At 35.2% G+C, this 17,161-nt stretch overlaps 1 long non-coding RNA gene across 1 annotated transcript in view; it reads right to left on the bottom strand.

Annotated features, from left to right (window-relative positions):
* Positions 1-3,558: 3,558 nt before the first annotated feature.
* LOC106498773 (uncharacterized) overlaps positions 3,559-17,161 on the bottom strand; it is a 167,074-nt gene continuing 153,471 nt past the window's right edge. The window contains exons 2-3 of the long non-coding RNA XR_010884285.1: positions 3,951-4,091; positions 3,559-3,858 (exon numbers count right to left, since the gene is read on the bottom strand). This is a non-coding gene — a long non-coding RNA (uncharacterized lncRNA). The remainder of the gene's footprint in view (positions 3,859-3,950; positions 4,092-17,161) is intronic.

The raw sequence follows: 17,161 nt of genomic DNA, 5'->3' as shown, positions 1-17,161 counted from the left end.
GACCTGCTGGAAAGCAGCTCTGTGGAGAAGGACCTGGGAGTGCTGGTGGACACCAAGTTAAGCATGAGGCAGCAATGTGCCCTTGTGGCCAAGAAGGCCAATGGTATCCTGGGGTGCATCAGGAAGAGTGTTGCCAGCAGGTCGAGGGAGGTGATTCTCCCCCTCTACTCAGCCGTGGTGAGGCCACATCTGGAGTACTGCGTCCAGTTCTGGGCTCCCCAGTACAAGAGGGATGTGGCACTACTGGAGCAAGTCCAGCGAAGGGCCACAAAGATGATTAGGGGACTGGAGCATCTCTCTTATGAGGAAAGGCTGAGAGAGCTGGGAGGCCTGTTTAGCTTGGAGAAGAGAAGGCTGAGAGGAGATCTTATCAACGTGTACAAGTATCTGAAGGGAGGGTGTTGAGAGGATGGGACCAGACTCTTTTCAGTGGTGCCCAGTGACAGGACGCGAGGCAACAGGCATGAACTGAAACACAGACGCTTCCATCTGAACATGAGGAAAAACTTTTTCACTGTGAGGGTGACAGAGCACTGGAACAGGTTGCCCAGAGAGGTTGTGGAGTCTCCTTCTCTGGAGATATTCAAAACACGCCTGGATGCAATCCTGTACAATGTGCTCTAGGTGACCCTGCTTGAGCAGAAGGGTTGGACTAGGTGGTCTCCAGAGCTCCCTTCTAACCTCATCTGTTCTGTGATTCTGTGATTCTCTGATTATTATAGGCAAAAATGTATTTTAATAACTAATATTTTCAAAGAGATTATTAATTTATTCTAAGACTGCATATTTCAAACATAACCGACAGGCTATTTTATACCGCACTTGTTCAGGCACCTTCTGAAGCTCCGCCCATCTCCTGAATTTAAAAAAAGTGCATGTACAGTATACAATTAAATATCTGTAATTAAAATTTATTTCTTCTGTCATCTTTCTTTACAGTGTATAATGTATAGGGATCTATGTATTAACCTGTGGCATATCTAGATCTTCCAAGTCCACAGTGTAAAAGTGCAAAATAATACCTAGATAGCACAATTTATTTATATTATGCAAGTATTCTTACTTTTAGAGACTTCAACAGCTTTAGCATGATCGTAATGTCTTATCCATTTGTGCAGTGCAGGAAATTAACATATCATCAATTTGTACTAAATTCATGTATGCATACTAATGACTTTATTTTACTCAGTGACATGAAAAAAAAAAGACAAATATTAATGTAAAAAAACTAGTAGAAATCTGTTCAAAAGAACTGGAAAAAATAGAAGTCTGAAAGAATGTTTTTAGTCTTCCAGGCTTCATAAAACATATTCAAAAACAGATATCAGCCTGTTCTTAACTCTCAAGTGAAACCAATAAATGAAAGGAGAATAAAAAATTCAGTTAAGTCTTTCCTACCCCATCCTTAGGGTGAAATTCCATCTGTCAAGTCTTTGTGATAGGAAAAAGAAGGTGCAAATGCATGTACACATCTTAAATGATCATTTATTGGCTTCCACACATTTTACATGTGTTTTTAGATACAGCTTGAAAGAACTTCATTATATATGGTTAATTAGAAAAAAAAGTGAAGTTAAACCAGTAAATGATGCAACTTCTACATTTCCAATTGTATCCTAAAAGACATGTCTTACCCTCCTTCAGCTACAAATGGAAAGACTAATCTTAAAGCCACAGTACCTGCATTTAATAGTTTAGAAATAACCTTATGAGAGTCATAGGAGTAAATTTCATCTTCTCAGTCATGATAATTGTCATGAGTAATCTGGATATTTTAGTTAGTGAAAACTTCCAAAAATATGTGTGCTTCACAATCGTAGGAATATTTCTGTATCTGAGCACACATACAAGTTGCCACAGGACATGTCAGAGCACAAATTTACTGCACTTATTCTGTTCTGCACTAATTGGCCACATGCACTACTCCTACTCTGTGATAAATTTGACATAGCTTATTATCTTTACTGAGTAATCTACTTTGAATTATTACAAATTCATCTTAGGCTTAGAGTATGTGTACAGGCAACGACAGCAAAGGAGCTGATATGAATTAACTCCTTAGTCTTGATAACTTGATTGCTTGTCTGTAACCTGTTTGCAGGTCCTAAGAGGACTCTCTGAATGCCAGAGTCAGAAACACACATAATAACTTTATTCAGTGACAGAGCTGGTTAGGACTATTTGCAATGCATTTTATAATACACATAGACTTCCATTTTTATTCCCATAAATGCATATAGACCCCAAGAGAACATTGACATAAGAAAGAATCTCACAAAAAAGTTAGATCATTTGGAGATAAAAGCTAAGATCCACAAGGCACAGAGGTGCCTGAGGGCATGACTGCACAGGAGCCTGGAGTCAGCTGGGCGAAGCACAAGTAGCTCTGGTGCTGAAGTTATAAGGGTGTGTTTGCATAGCAGCATGCCAGAATTAATGCGTCCTGATGAGAAGAGGGCACAGAAGTAAAACTTCGCAATACTGGATACTGCTATGTCTTCATTTTGTGCAGCCGTTTGGATCTACTCAAATAGGGTACTTCACAGTATGAGAAAGATCAAAATGAAGGAAAGCTGCTGTTTCAGGCATATTTGTGCTGTATCAGCTTATAGTATTAACTGAAAATTTAAAGCAAATTCCAGAGGGGACAATTATATTCAGAATATTCTTCTCATGACTGAGAAAAATCAGTGGAGGAGCTAGACTATATAGGCAGAAACTTTTGAGATTAAGGCATAGAATTAAGTGAGACCTGGTAGAATTTCCAAGAGATAGTATGTCTGTGGTAAATATTTTTAAAGTGTCAATGTCTTGAGTAAGTTCTCAGATAAATGTGCCAAAGGATGAGTTCTTTCCCAAAGTGGAATGGGAAATCAACTTTAAAAATTTCTAATGGAAAACCTCAGGAAATGAGTTGTTGAAGTATTTTATATATCAAATTTCAAAAATGTTCACACTATTATATTCCTCATTTGTATTTGTTTTTGTTAAGGCTTGAAAAGTAAAAGTAATTTCAAAACAGAAAGTGATCTTTCCCCAAAATATTGAACCCATTTTCATATTTTAAATCATTGGACCTTTATTGTTATTTTTAAAACACACAATCAAAATGGACATATGGCTGTAGTAAACTTCTGTTTAGAATAAACAATATTTTCTATTGAAATGTATGTTGAAACATTCCCAGCCAACTGCAGGTTAAAATTTAAGATCACAAGCTCTGCAACTAAAATTATAAGCATATTAACTCAGCGATAATGATAAGCCAGAAATTTGTATAAATGCTTCCTGTATAAAACAGAACTGTGCCCAGTAAACAACTCTCCTGTTTATCAGACACTCATAAGAATACATTAGTGTTAATAAATGCTATTTTTTTTCATTCCAAGAATTGGAAAGTACATACTAAGAAAAAGTTGTTTGCTTTATTTTATAAACAGTCTATAAACGTAATTGGTTTGTTACCTGAGCAGCTGTAAGAGAATAGAGAAGTTGTATAAAATGAATACAAGAACACACAGCTGGAAATAGATGCTAGTAAGCTACAGTTAACATTGGTTACCTATAGATATGATCTTGCAGCAAACTCCGTCTGCTTTATCCAAATGAGTATCAGTGTTATTTATCCATTGTTGAAATACTTTGTGCTGGCTCCATTTCTTGGAATTTGTCCCAGTCACGTTTCTCAAGGCTCAGATTAACTGGATGCAGTTGTGTGGTATTTATTTATTTATTTATTTTTTCATGAGACTCTGAATTTGTACTGAAGCCTGTACTTTAAATCAACGTAGGCCTAATACAATCTCAAATGAATATAGGACAAGGCTCTTGGAGATTTCAACAGCAGTGGTGCTGTACCTAAAAAATATTAGGGCTGGAATTATCAGCAGGGACTGAGTTAATTTAATTTCTCAATTCCAAGTAACTTTCAGCAAGTGTTAGACACTTACCTCTATGAGGCTCTTCAAGCATTCCAAGACTAATTCTTATGCTTGGGTTCCAGTCCCATAAATTGATTTAAAAGAGCACACTCCTTCCCTCACATAGGAATTCCAGGGATTTCAATGGGTGTCACTTGTTAACATACCTACCTGCAAAAGAAGTCCATATAAAATAAAATCAATTTCTTAGACGCTACCACAGGTTAATTTTGAATAAACATTAGGATACAAAATTGCCTTCAGTTACAGTAATAGAAATTTGCACTGTATGAAATTGGATGACATTTTTTGGAGAAATGAACATATCTGCTCTGATCTATAAATATCTGTCCTTCGAATTTATCTGGATATAAGATTTTTAAAAGTAAGTCAGAACAATCTTTGCCTGTTTGAATCTTCCATCTACTGTTATGTACTTTTAACGCAGAACAAAAATGTCTCTTAGCTAAATTCATCTTATCATATAATACAATATAAATCTCAGAATTGTCATTAAATCTCACTTAGTATACACACTCTCCCTCACTGAGAAGCTACACAAAAAATAGGTTCATTTTCCACCTAAAGACTGAAGAACTTTCAAAGAGAATTAATACATTCAATGGAATGTCCTAACAAAATGGTATCGTTTTTATTACGATTGTGTCGCTATAACAAAGGTTAGATGACAATGCTGTAACTTCATCCAAAGGAGAATTAGTCCAGCAAAAAAGGAACTATTCATTTAAATTTATCTAAGGACAAGAGTTTGAGTACAGGAAACTTAGTCTTACAATGTTTTTCCTCTTTTTTTCTCCTTTCCTTTTCTTGTAGGAGAAGTTATATAATTTGCATGTCCAAAAACCTGTTAGGCTATGGAAAACTGGCTGATATTAAATTCATTCTACCACATTAAGGTGGCACTGGATAGACATTTCATATGTTATGTAGGTTATATAGTTCTTATGTCTTCTGTCTTTTTTTTTCTTTTGAGATTATAAAAATTAGTCACTGAAAGCAAAACTGTTTAATAGAATTACACTACAGTTAACTTCAAGATGCAAAAAATAAATAAAGTACTTTGAACATGGTTACATAGTATATATAAAGCTGTCATGGTGTAAATGTGAATTAGTGAATATATGATATGAATGATATGAATAATATGAAGTTTTAGGCTAGGTGCAGGGATACCACTACTGTCATTGAGATCTCCTTCACTTAGTTTTGCTTCTTATTATTACTTTATTTCACCTTTTTGCACTACTTTGGCATTTTCACAGGGCTTCAAGCTAATATATATAATTTTCCTGAAATGGTATGAAGAAGGTGGAATTTCTAATAGTTTTCACAGGATACTATCATGTCACTGAAGAATTACCTACATATATTTGAAAGTACATAAGATCAGGTATCATACTTGCCATTGCTGGAGACTTTTGGAGTAGGCATCCTATTTTTAAGTGTGATGTGTAACACTGCAAATACTACACTATCGGTAAAAGTCCTGCTTCTAGTAATCCCTAGTGGCACCTCAGACATATATTCTTATATGCTAGCTCTCTGTGCAGTGGAGAGCTTTACTTCATTGATCCAAATTTGGCCTTCAGACTTCAAAGTCTTAAATCTTTTTATACAGTGAGAAACTCTTTCATACAGTGACAGAGAAAAAGAAGAAAAGTGACAGAACAAAAGGAAAGTAGAATCACTGAGGCTTAACTTCATAGAAGAAAGGCATAGAAAACGTGTTTGTCCTGATTTTCTATCAAGAATAATTAATCTACTGGACAGGTCCTTAATCTACCAGGAGGCAACAGGAACAGCGTAACTAAGTGATGCATTGGGTCAGTTTCGCAAATGATATTAAGTGATAGCAGGGAGCAAATTACTTTTTCTTGCTAAAATGAAAAGGTATGGGTATGTTAAATGAGCAGAGGATAACTGAAACAAGAATGAAAGACTTTGGGTGATCATCAATGGATGGAGCTGTTTTCACTGTGTTATTTAATTTTTTAAATGTGAAAAAAAATTATACATATTTCTATTACCAAAATAATTCCATCAGTAAATCACATTAGAAATCTCAAGATGAGAAGCAAATAAAGCTAGTGCTGAATGTATTTGAAGCTCTTCTAAGGGATCAAATATAAAATCATTTATTATTTTCTTCCAATGTCCTGAACACCTGGTATGCCTTCAGAGGGGAGGGAAGAAGGAAGAATTGACCACTTGCTTTAGAAGGGCTGTTATGGAATATTTTGCCTTCTGAGACACCCATGATTCATGTTCTCCAAGCTCATGACACAGTATTGCCTGTGTATGATACTTGTGAAAGGATTAGGCTGCAAAAGATAGTTACCATCCAAGCTGCTAGTAACAGCATGATGTCCTCAGAGTAAATCACTTAATGGTAGTCTGTTGTGATGAAGTAATTGCCCTAACTTGCTCTTTCAGTGATTTTTCTGTGATAAACCTAGGTTATTTTATGATAAGCCTTCCAGGTTTTTCCATGCTTGCTGGCTGTGTAGTAAGATTCTGCACAGCTCAGGTATTAACAAAACCTCTTGCCATTTTATCTGATTTACTCTAGACTTTTCCTTAACAGTCTGGAAACAATATGTATAAAATATTGAATTAGATAGTGTCAGGGTTTATACAGAATACTGTTTGGTAGCCCTGAACTAAAGTACAGATATGTCATATAGGACACAATTTTTCATGAGCTATTGATAATCAGGAAAAAATAATCAGCATGTTCTGGCTTTGGTAATCCAGAACAACTGTATCGCGTGTCTTATTTTCTGATATGGCCATGAAGTAAACAAAGAAAGAACAGAATACCTTTTTGGCTGGGTGAATATGGACATGTGAATATGATAAACATCTATTCATTTTCTCTGCTTCTTGATCACGAGAATCTAAACTTTTTATTAGTTTAAGAACATTTAGTTTTCTATTTGAATATTTAGGAGCCAAGTTAAAAAAAAAAAAAGGTCATGATCAGATTTCACCTCTTACTGATGAAATTATATTATTTAGATCACATTCCTGGGGGAATTCTCTAATTAGTAATACATACATATATAGAAGATGAAGAAAAATTACTAGTCAAGACAGTTAACGAAATCCAATGTTGTGCTTATGTTGACCTTATGTTTGCTTAGTGTTGAGCTTCAGTGATGCTGGTACATGCAACAGAACTACCTCCAACCATGAATTAAGGCTCCATTAGATTTATTTTCTGGCGCCAGCTCTAGTGAGAATTAGGTGTCTTCCTGCTCAGAGGTTGTGGTCCTGCTAGAAGCCAAAATCCTAGGTGTTTAGGCATTAAGTGATCAGAATTTGGATATCAATATCTAGATCAATGTTATTTAATCAGCTAATTTCTATTAGAAATTCACTTGTGTCAAAAGTCAAGTTTAACATTTTCACAGGATATATTAGAAAGAATGTGATATGAAGAGAGTTTATGGACAAGACATAACTTGATGGGCTGGGTATGGCCTCTGGTATCTATCGTTTTCTATGATCCTCTTAATGTTCTGATATTACCAAAATAATTTTTTTTTTTAGCATAAAATAGAAAGTGATGAGTAATAAGGTTGGGTGTTTTCAAAATGATTACATTAACTTTGAGGAGTCATGTTTGGAATATGCCTACTTAGATCTGATCTGCAGAAAAAAAATAGTATTCAACCTGAAGCATTCAAAAAAAAAGTGAATTCAAAAAATGCACCTCTGCCATAACACACAAACAAATGTCTTCCTCAGGACAGATGTGATGGAATCTAAACTTTGACCCACATCCCAAAAAAGAATAAGAAATTACTGAGCAGAAGAGAGAGTGCTTAATGGAGAATAACTGTATGGCATCATATCCTTCCAGATGGTTAAAGGTTTAGGAAAAGATTAATAGCTATACTACAAATTAAAATGTGAGTATAATAATGTAATTTTATACCATTTTCTTGGTAATTGAAAAGGTGTAATGGGAGTGACTGATGCAGTTAGAAATGTGCAAGGAATGAAGTACCTCAAATTGTGAACACATGGGTAATTAAAAGAAAACTAATCTCATCCAAAATAGTATTGGGCATTTGCTAATCAAATGATAATGCTAATCTTGCTATCCAAGAAACTAATTTACTACTCCAGACATTCTGCAGTTTTATAATGCAGCATGTTATGTTTGTTGCTGTGGACTTCAATTGGGAAGTGTTATTTCAGGGTCTGTTCAAGATGCAGACTGACACATGCTAATAATGCATAATTCAAAGGATTGCATTTAATTCTATTAAAAATATATCTCAGTACTTAGATTTCCTAGAAGATGTCGTGCTTCTCATATTTGCTATTGTGCTATTTATTCATGGTATTTAGCTTCTACTGTTATACACATTTTGGAAGTTTTATTAAATTTATACAGAAAAATATATGAACATTTTCCATGGTCTAATCCTTGTAAAAATTACTTTTACTTCTGAATAATACTTTTTTGCATATACAGTAAAGAGGGAGGAATGAGATTCCACCAAATATTTATTTTTCCTCATAGTTCAGCTTTCTTTTCCACTTGGGTAACTCCCAGAGTCAGATATCATTCAGCAGAAGAGTGGTAATATTTGGACCAGATTTAGGATGATGTCAATTTCTGCCATTTGAAAATGAAATTGCCAATAAGCAATAGTAGGCATCATTCCTAATTAGATGACAAGATGTCAGACTGCAAAGTCATGCCTGGTGTGAAGACTCCTCAAGCTTGTGTTTCAAATCCACACAGGAAAAGGTCAGAGGGAGTCCAGCTAGAGAAGGAGATGCAAGCATGCAAGCACTGGTGATCTAATCTTCCTACCCTGGTTTTTAGAAGCCCATAATTATTGCTTTGCTTGTGCAAAAAAAAAAAAAAAAAAAGAATCTTGTCCTTTGTACTTCTGAATATAAGCCACCAAAGCTTGTACAATAACATATCCATTCTGTCCAAAATGCATGCATAAAAAAACAAAAATCAGATATGTTGTAAAATATATTCCAAATGATATTATAATTCTCAGTCATCAAAATACGGAGCTACAATGAGACAAATACTCTTGATAGAAAACTTTTTATACCATTTGATACAAATCTGTCTATCTCCAAATTCATCAGTGCTTAATTGATCTCTCATTAGAAGTTTATGTTTTGTCAAGTGTTGCACTACAGTTCTCCACATTAAAATTCTCTTTAGTTTTCCAGGCTGCTGGAAGATATGTTAAATTAACAATTTTTTTTTCAGTTGTGTTAGTGGGGATTTCATATACTTCCAGTCATATCAATTTTTACTGAGCATAGAAGTACATTGCAGGTAACCAGGCAAGCAGTATAATTGGTAGTCACAGAGATAAAAAAAAACCTTATCAAATGAGTATTCTGCTGTAGTATCTAGGAAAATTCACATTAGGTAAAGAAATAAAATTCCAGTGTTGTAAACTAAGTTTAAATTTCTAATTTTGTTTTAATCAAAACCATTTTCACACAGTAACTCAATTTGTTTGACATTAATCAGAAGCTGCAAGCACAAATAATGAATATGGTTCTCATTAATAGGTAGGAGGTTGGATTTTCTCCATAAATATTTCAGAGTAGTCAATCCATAATATTATTGATTGAACATGAAATTAAAAAGGTCTATTTTTCAGGTGCAGAGTGCACAAGAACTGATGTTCTGCTAATGGGAACTGCACATCCACAGCAAGAAACACACAAGTTATATTCATGTCCCCTCCTGCTGTAATGACTTTGGATCTGACAGGCTAAGTAGTATGTCAGGCCAGCTCTGAACCTGTATAGGAAAACACAAGATGAAGGAGCAAAGTTCTGTGGGAACTTGTGCTGGTAGTTCAGAAGCTGAATTTTTGCCCTCCAGTAAGCTGTGAACTTGAATCTCATCCAAAGTCCTGATAAAATGCTTGTTAAAAAGCTTATGGAAATTTTAAAGGAAAGTTGGCAATTTTAACTCTGATATTTAGACCAATTTCTCATGCAGATAATTCTTGGATAAACTTGCTTTCTGAAAACAATCCCCTGAACAAACTTTTGGAAATACAGTTATTTAATCATAAATAAGAGAACATAAAAATAATAGAATTCAGATTGGAAAAAAACTCAGGAGATTATCTAGCCCGGAATCCTGATCAAAGCAAGGTCAACACTGAAATGAAATCAGGTTGCTTAGAGGTTTGTCCAGTCAGATTTTGAAAAACTCCATGGATGGAGACTGCACAACCTACCTGGACAACATGCTCCAAAGAACTTTTTCCTTATATCCATCCAGCTGGAACTTTTCAATTTACAACCACAGTTTCCTCTTTCCTCACTGTGCACATGTAGATTGAGCCTAGCTCCACCCTCCTGTTAGCCTTCTTTTAGGTATTGGTGGGCTGCTGTTAGGTCTACCCAAAGCCATCTCTTTTCCAGGCTGAGCAAGCCCAGCTCCCTCAGCCTCTCCTCACAGGGCACGTGCTCCAGCCCCTGGCCACCCCGCGTAAACTTGCTCCAGTCAGCCAATGTCTTTCCTGTACTGGGAAGCCAAAAACTGGGTGTAGTATTCCAGATGCAGTCCAACAAGTGCCAAGGGGAATAATCAGTTCCTTAACTCTCCTTGCTGTGCTCCTGTCAATATAGCCCAGGATGCTACTAGCCTTCAGAGCTGCCAAGACGCACCGTTGATTCAGTCAGACCTCAGACTTCCCTACATCCATTGCCACTAAGTCGCCCACCCCTCGCTGTTTAGCAGCAGGACCCCATTCTTCTCATTTATTCCTCCACTGCTCAGTGATAAAATGATAAATGCAAAGCTCAATCATCAAAATACAGCTGAATGATTATTCGGTAGTTGTTTATTTCATATATCTACAAATCCATTCTTTCCTACATCTGAGGTTTGATATTGGTTTTCTTAGTTCTATTCATGAAGGTGGCATGTACTATTGATCCAGATCTCTTACACCATACACAGAAATATCTCATTGCATGTCATAGCACACTAAATACTATTTGCACACACATAGAGCTATTTTCTTACATACATACATAGAAAACTGAAGATTCATTTAGAAGCATACAAAGGCAAAGTAAAACACTATTCCTATCATCTGGAAGGACTGGGCATAGCTGGCATTAGTTTCCTGAAAATGAGCAGGGTATATGGTCATCTGGAATTTGGTTTCTATTCCCATTCTCTTGCCTGAAGAATTGTCTTTTAACAGAGTGTAGTAATGTCTATGTTCTTGCAGAGGTTTGTTTGTCTCATATCTTGCACAGTGATTCTAGAAGTTTCTGCAAGAGTAAAACCTCTCCCTAACACAATCTAAAAAAAATAATAATAATTTATAGTTTGTTTTGCAAAGTTTAAATCATTTCGGTGAGAAAATCATTATGCACATATAAAATATATATATAAAATTTATTATACACACACCATCTCCTGTTCGAACTTCATATATAGACTAAAGGAAAATGGCAGGAGGTATGAACAGAAGCCCAGGAAACAGCCAAGCTTGGGTACCTGACATCGTTAAACAGATAAGCTTCAAAAGCCTGCTGAAGATCTTTATATTTTTCAGAGCAGAACGTAGATGAATAGGATTACTTGGGAGCAGAGACAGATGGCAACACTGGACTGGTCAGGAAAACAGATTCCTGTAACAAGATATATTCTTTTAGAAACTGAAATTGCAGCTGAACTGCTGTAAGCAAGGTCAGCCTTCCATGAAGAATGATTTTTTTCTCCCAATTAAGCAATTTAATTGTACTCGATCTGATCATGTTGATTTTATGAATGCCTAGTGAGAATTGTACATTACGGTCGGATATGTAGAAATCTAGTAATCAAAAGTAATTTTATGATACTTTGGACACTGAGTTTGGATTGAGTGTTTTTGCTTTAAAAAAATCTGGAGGCTTTGCTCTGACAAAGACCTAAATGAGCAGAAACAAAAACTTTGAGAAATAAAAAAAGAAGTGAATCAAAACAGCAACAATTGTATTTACTGTATTAATAGAATTTGTATTTTTCAATGTTACTTCAGGGTATTCAAAATGTTACAGGGAATACTGCTTTAGAAGACCAGTTTGAATGGTGATAATAGTGACCAGTAACAGCCAAATCAGGAAAGCTCCCTCCACAGAGTCATATGGGAGTCAGGCATTTCTGCACTGTTCTCTTTTTCTGAAACTATGACCCCAACCAGGAGCATAAGACCTGTTCTTCTGGAGTCTATTAATCAAAATTTTTCACTGAGAGGAAAAACCACAAAAGCTGAAAACTACAAAAAGACTGAAAACTACAAGAGACTTTCTTGCTCCCTCCAAAAGCTAAAAATACTGCTTTTGCAACTGCTGCAGATTCTACCTGCCTGGGAGCAATGAAGTGATTCTGAGCCTCAAAGATGGATCTCCTTGCAGTAATTACAGAACCAAGTGCTACCAGTGCTAAGAAAGTCTGTTAATTTCATTTTGCAAAATGCTTTTGCTACTCCTGCTGTATCAGCTTTGGCTTCTGTTCCATTGGCCTTGCTGAACGAGTATTTCCTTCCAGTCCCAGAGGTATTACAAAGAAAATCTAAATGATTTAACAAAGCTTTGGCAAAGTTATGACAAGGGGAAAAGAAGGGGGGGGGGAGTTGATGGGAAAAATGGGAGAAATTGAAAAAAAAAGTATGAAAGGGTTGGTGTGGGAGAGAAATACAACACGAAACAACTATTTAACTCCATATACCAGTGGAATTAAATACTCCATCTATCAGTTGTGTCAAAAAAAAAAAAGACATAGACAGAAGATTGGACATGGACAGAAAGGATGTGGACAGATTAGCAGCTGCTAAAGCACCATTTGATGATTTGAAAAAAATTTGAAGTGAAAACTAATTAAGACTTAAAATTCATAGGCTCCAATACAAATTCCTATAATTTTGGGAAATAAGCTGGACTTCTTAACAAAGTCCTATCCCCTCCTCAGAAAAAAATAGTTCTTTAGAACCAACTGCCCGTTTAACCAGAATTATTAGCGATAGCAGATGTTTTCTGAAGTTCCCTTTGTTCAGTGAACACAGAAAAAAGAACTAGATTTCTTGGGTCACTGTATAAGACAATGTAATCAAGATAACGAACAAGAACAGAAATTAGTTTAAAAATCAAGTTGTAGTTGTTCTGTAATAAAACTGTAAATTTCCTTTGATTTCATAAAGAACAAAATTTGCTGTTATATGTTATATTTGCAAATAGAACTATAAAAAATAAATATACTTGTTGAATGAAATTAAAATTCAGACAGTCATTTTATGGCACAATATTTTAAACTTATTCTTGTGTTCCTTTACATTTAACTTATGAAGAGCACAGATTATTCTTCATTTAACTTCACAGATAGCGTGGACAAAAAGGGATAATGGAAGAAAAGAATACTCATAATCAACATGAATGCTTAGGAACAGATTTTTTGGATAAAAGGAAGGTCAGCCCCCATTTAGGTATTCATAAGGATGAGACTGTTGTAAGTATTCAGCTCTTGACATCTTGAACTCTTTTGGAAATCCTGCTGTTAATTTATTAACCTGATCAATTGACAAACACATGACAGTCTGAATTACCAGCTAATGAGTAATGTGGAAAACTATTTATTTAATATAACATATATCACATTCTCCAAGGACAAACTGTTACACTCTTCTATATCTAGTTTCTCGTAACATGCAACATTAAACATCAGGATATGATATAAAGTTTTGGAAGAAAAAAACTGCATATGCAAGTCCAGAAAGATTCTTCTCTTTCCCTGACTTGGGCTCACAGACATGAAACAAAACAAACAAACAAACAAAGCCCAGAAGAATGAAGATGAAATTTCACAATTCAAGACTGACCAGGTGAGGCTTAAAAAAGTTCACCTATTTTAGCTTAGCTATGTGTTTTAAAGACAGGAATGATGCAATTGACATTCAGTGTACAAGTGAATGTTGTCTAAAAGTTCTGCCAGGCCATACAGACTGGTTATATTCGACCTCCTGTAATGGCTTGAATTTGTCCAGGATTGTATTTGAAATGAGTTTTTATCGTCTAATACAATTTTTTAGATTTCAAAAATGAATCAGTATTCCAATTTCAATTTTAGTATCTCAAAATGTTTTGGAGTTGATTTTTGGTTTGTTTGATTCTTTGATCTTGAACGTGTTTCCACGTGTCTTTTAGTCTTTTTTTAGTCTTTCCTGCTAAAGTCATTTAATGCATTCCAAGATATTTTAATGAATTACATAATATATTTTACTTGTGAAGTCTAGGAAGAGAAATAATGGTCAGGCAAACACTTTATGTTCAAGATGTTGATCCTTATGTTCACAGTTCTTAGTAGCTCCAAAATATATGAAGAATAATCTGAACAATGGTTGAAAGTTTTGACTGAGGACTTTGGCTGTTGAGTTCATTGCTGTGATACAAGTTAACTTTTAATTATTAAAGAAATTATTAGAATTGTAAAAAAAAACCCTGTGATTTCTTGTGGCTCACTGCAGCATGTGGAGGAACTCCATGAGGAACTAAGAGATCTGTTTGTCCATTGTCCTGCTGTTCTGCAGGCAAGCTATACTTCATTCTTGTCTACTTAGAAATGTAGTGGTGTTTGATGTGTTCATAATAGTTTAAAAAAAAAGAAAAAATCTGAGTACAGTACATTGATGCTAAGAACATGAGAGAGAAAACAAACCACGCATGAAACATATTAGCAATCTTGCTTAATGAATTAAAGAACGTTATTATGATACCATAGCGATGAAAGTAGTACAGGATCCTACAAAGACTATAATATATGGTCCTAGTGGCAAATCCTCCACCCAAGTAACTTACATAATTACAGCTCTGCAAACTGTATAGTGCTAGGGGGAATGATGATTATCTAGCTTGAGAATCCTGTGGGGTTTATGTCTCAATAGGTATGACATTACCAATAATTGTTTCCAAGAGGTATAAATGCTGGCATCAAAAGGACCCAACTGATGGATATGTAGCCATATCAGTAAATTAGGTGTATCAGTACCTGCATATCAGCTTAGGAGAAATTCTTTAAAAAGTAAGTGTTAGGCTTATCCATTTAACCTGGAAATTAGAAGTCTTAAATCTCTGCGGATATCAAACCAAATGTCCCTAATTATGTATATGTAAAATAAATAATTATGTATATATACAAATATAAAATGTATGTTTACAATTAAATTTAATAAGAGGTATGATACTGCAGCAATTGACAGTCTATTAAGATATTGTCCATAGATTCTAGAACTGGTAATATTTTAAGGAAAAATTTAAATAGGAAAAATTTGATTTGATTTGATTTGATTTTGTGGCAGATTTAACATTATATTTATACCTGACACACACAAGGAGTCTATTTTCCTCAGATGCTATTTCTCACAACTTGCAGACACTCACACAATCAGCTTGTACATTATAAAAATGTATTTTCATTAAGCTGTACATCTGTATCATGATTATGCTTTAACTTCTCTAACAGAAGTTGTAAGCTAAGTGTACATCATGAAGCAGAATGTATATGCCTTTAAAAAGACAATATGGTGAAAGAAACTAGTAAAGCAGGAAAAGTCACAATGGCATGCTTTTTATAAGAATAATAAAAAAGGCAATCTATTGTTCTCCCAGTAAAACTGAACATATAGATCACCTGGGACTTTCTCAGCCAGGCCAGGCTTCAGCATTCCTTGAAAATTCTGACAATCCACATTTATATCTCTGGGAATAATAACGTTAGGAAAAATCTCGGATAATTTGAAGTTGGCTCTACCCCATTTTGGAAAAAGAATGTTCTCTTTGTACATATAACTGTCAGTTTTCCAGGATAGATACAGAAGACATCCTCAGAGCCACCATTAGTGGTACAAAGCACTAAACATCCCTGCTTAGTTTAGATGGATCTAATCCCTTTCTTTTCTGAAAAATTAACCTGGAAAGGTTCCCAGTTTAATGACTGGCCTCTTTAATTTATCCTGAAGGAGAATGTGAACTGATAATAGCAAGAATCAGTAGACTACTAATACAAACATTTTCAATGTGCCTTTTGGTGAACTCCCTTATCATCCGTTACTGAGGTAGAACAAATAACTATCTGTCTAATATTTTCCAGCATGTAAAAAAAAAATCTAAAATTCAAATAGCCATATACCTGCAGCTGTGTATATGCAATTGTGATCACTCTGCAGTAAAAATGCTATTTGCTTAGGATGGATGAAGAGATGTAGCTATTAATGAAAAAGTCTCTTCTTATTGATCTGATTTTATCTTTTCCCTTCAAGCTTCCTGTCTCAAGTCATGTAGTTTCAGTTATACTAAAAGATGAAATTTATTAGGCAATGTTTGCTTTAGTCCATTGGGACAAGAATGAACTTGATCTTTTATTTTAATTTTCAGGTCTAGTTATTTGCAAAATGAGATAGACTCAGATACTATGAGGATCTTAACCCCACATTTCATTATCTGGGTACCTAAATCACTACTGTGGGGATGTTCACTGACATCCTCAAAATAACAACTAACTCGTAGATTCATTATTTTATACTGGTAACGTGGAAAATTGCCTCAGTATAGATGTTTCCACATGAGCTACATCCACTGAGGTCTAATGAAAGCCCTGGAGTTCCTCGGTGGCATACTCAGATACAGGTAGCTCTTCAGCATGCAATGCTCCTGCACACATACTCACAATCTACTTAAGGCAATAGCAACTTACTGAAATGACAACATTTTTTGTCAGTGGGTATGAGGGCTTGAGCCCTTGCTCTGCCTGATGTGAAAGACAATCTCAGTCTTATCTGAGATTTCAAACAAAAATATTATATGTCAGCATCTGTCTTCCTGCTCATTATTATCCAGGAGAGTTGAAGTACATGCTTTAACATCCCAGGGGAGGGTCATGGGGAATAGAGTCAATCTTTTTCTGGTTTGCTCTCTGGACCTATAAAGAATATCACTTCCTGGGAAGCTTTACATACCACTTAGGTGCTCACAAAGTATTCCTAACTTTAGTAGTAACTCTTTACATACACTGCTTGAAAAGTATGACCATTTAACTTGAGACAAATTCTTCTATTCGGTGGCACAAAGACATTAAAAACACCAGTGGATAAGAAACCTGTGCCATCTCTTTGGTGTGTCTCTTGTATTATCATCATTCAAGAAAGACATGCAACAAGAGGTTACTC

Source organism: Apteryx mantelli, chromosome 5, assembly GCF_036417845.1.
Source record: "Apteryx mantelli isolate bAptMan1 chromosome 5, bAptMan1.hap1, whole genome shotgun sequence".
NCBI classification, from domain to species: domain Eukaryota; kingdom Metazoa; phylum Chordata; class Aves; order Apterygiformes; family Apterygidae; genus Apteryx; species Apteryx mantelli.
The sequence above is the reverse complement of the archived record's forward strand: the minus strand, read 5'-3'. Positions and strand labels throughout refer to the sequence as shown.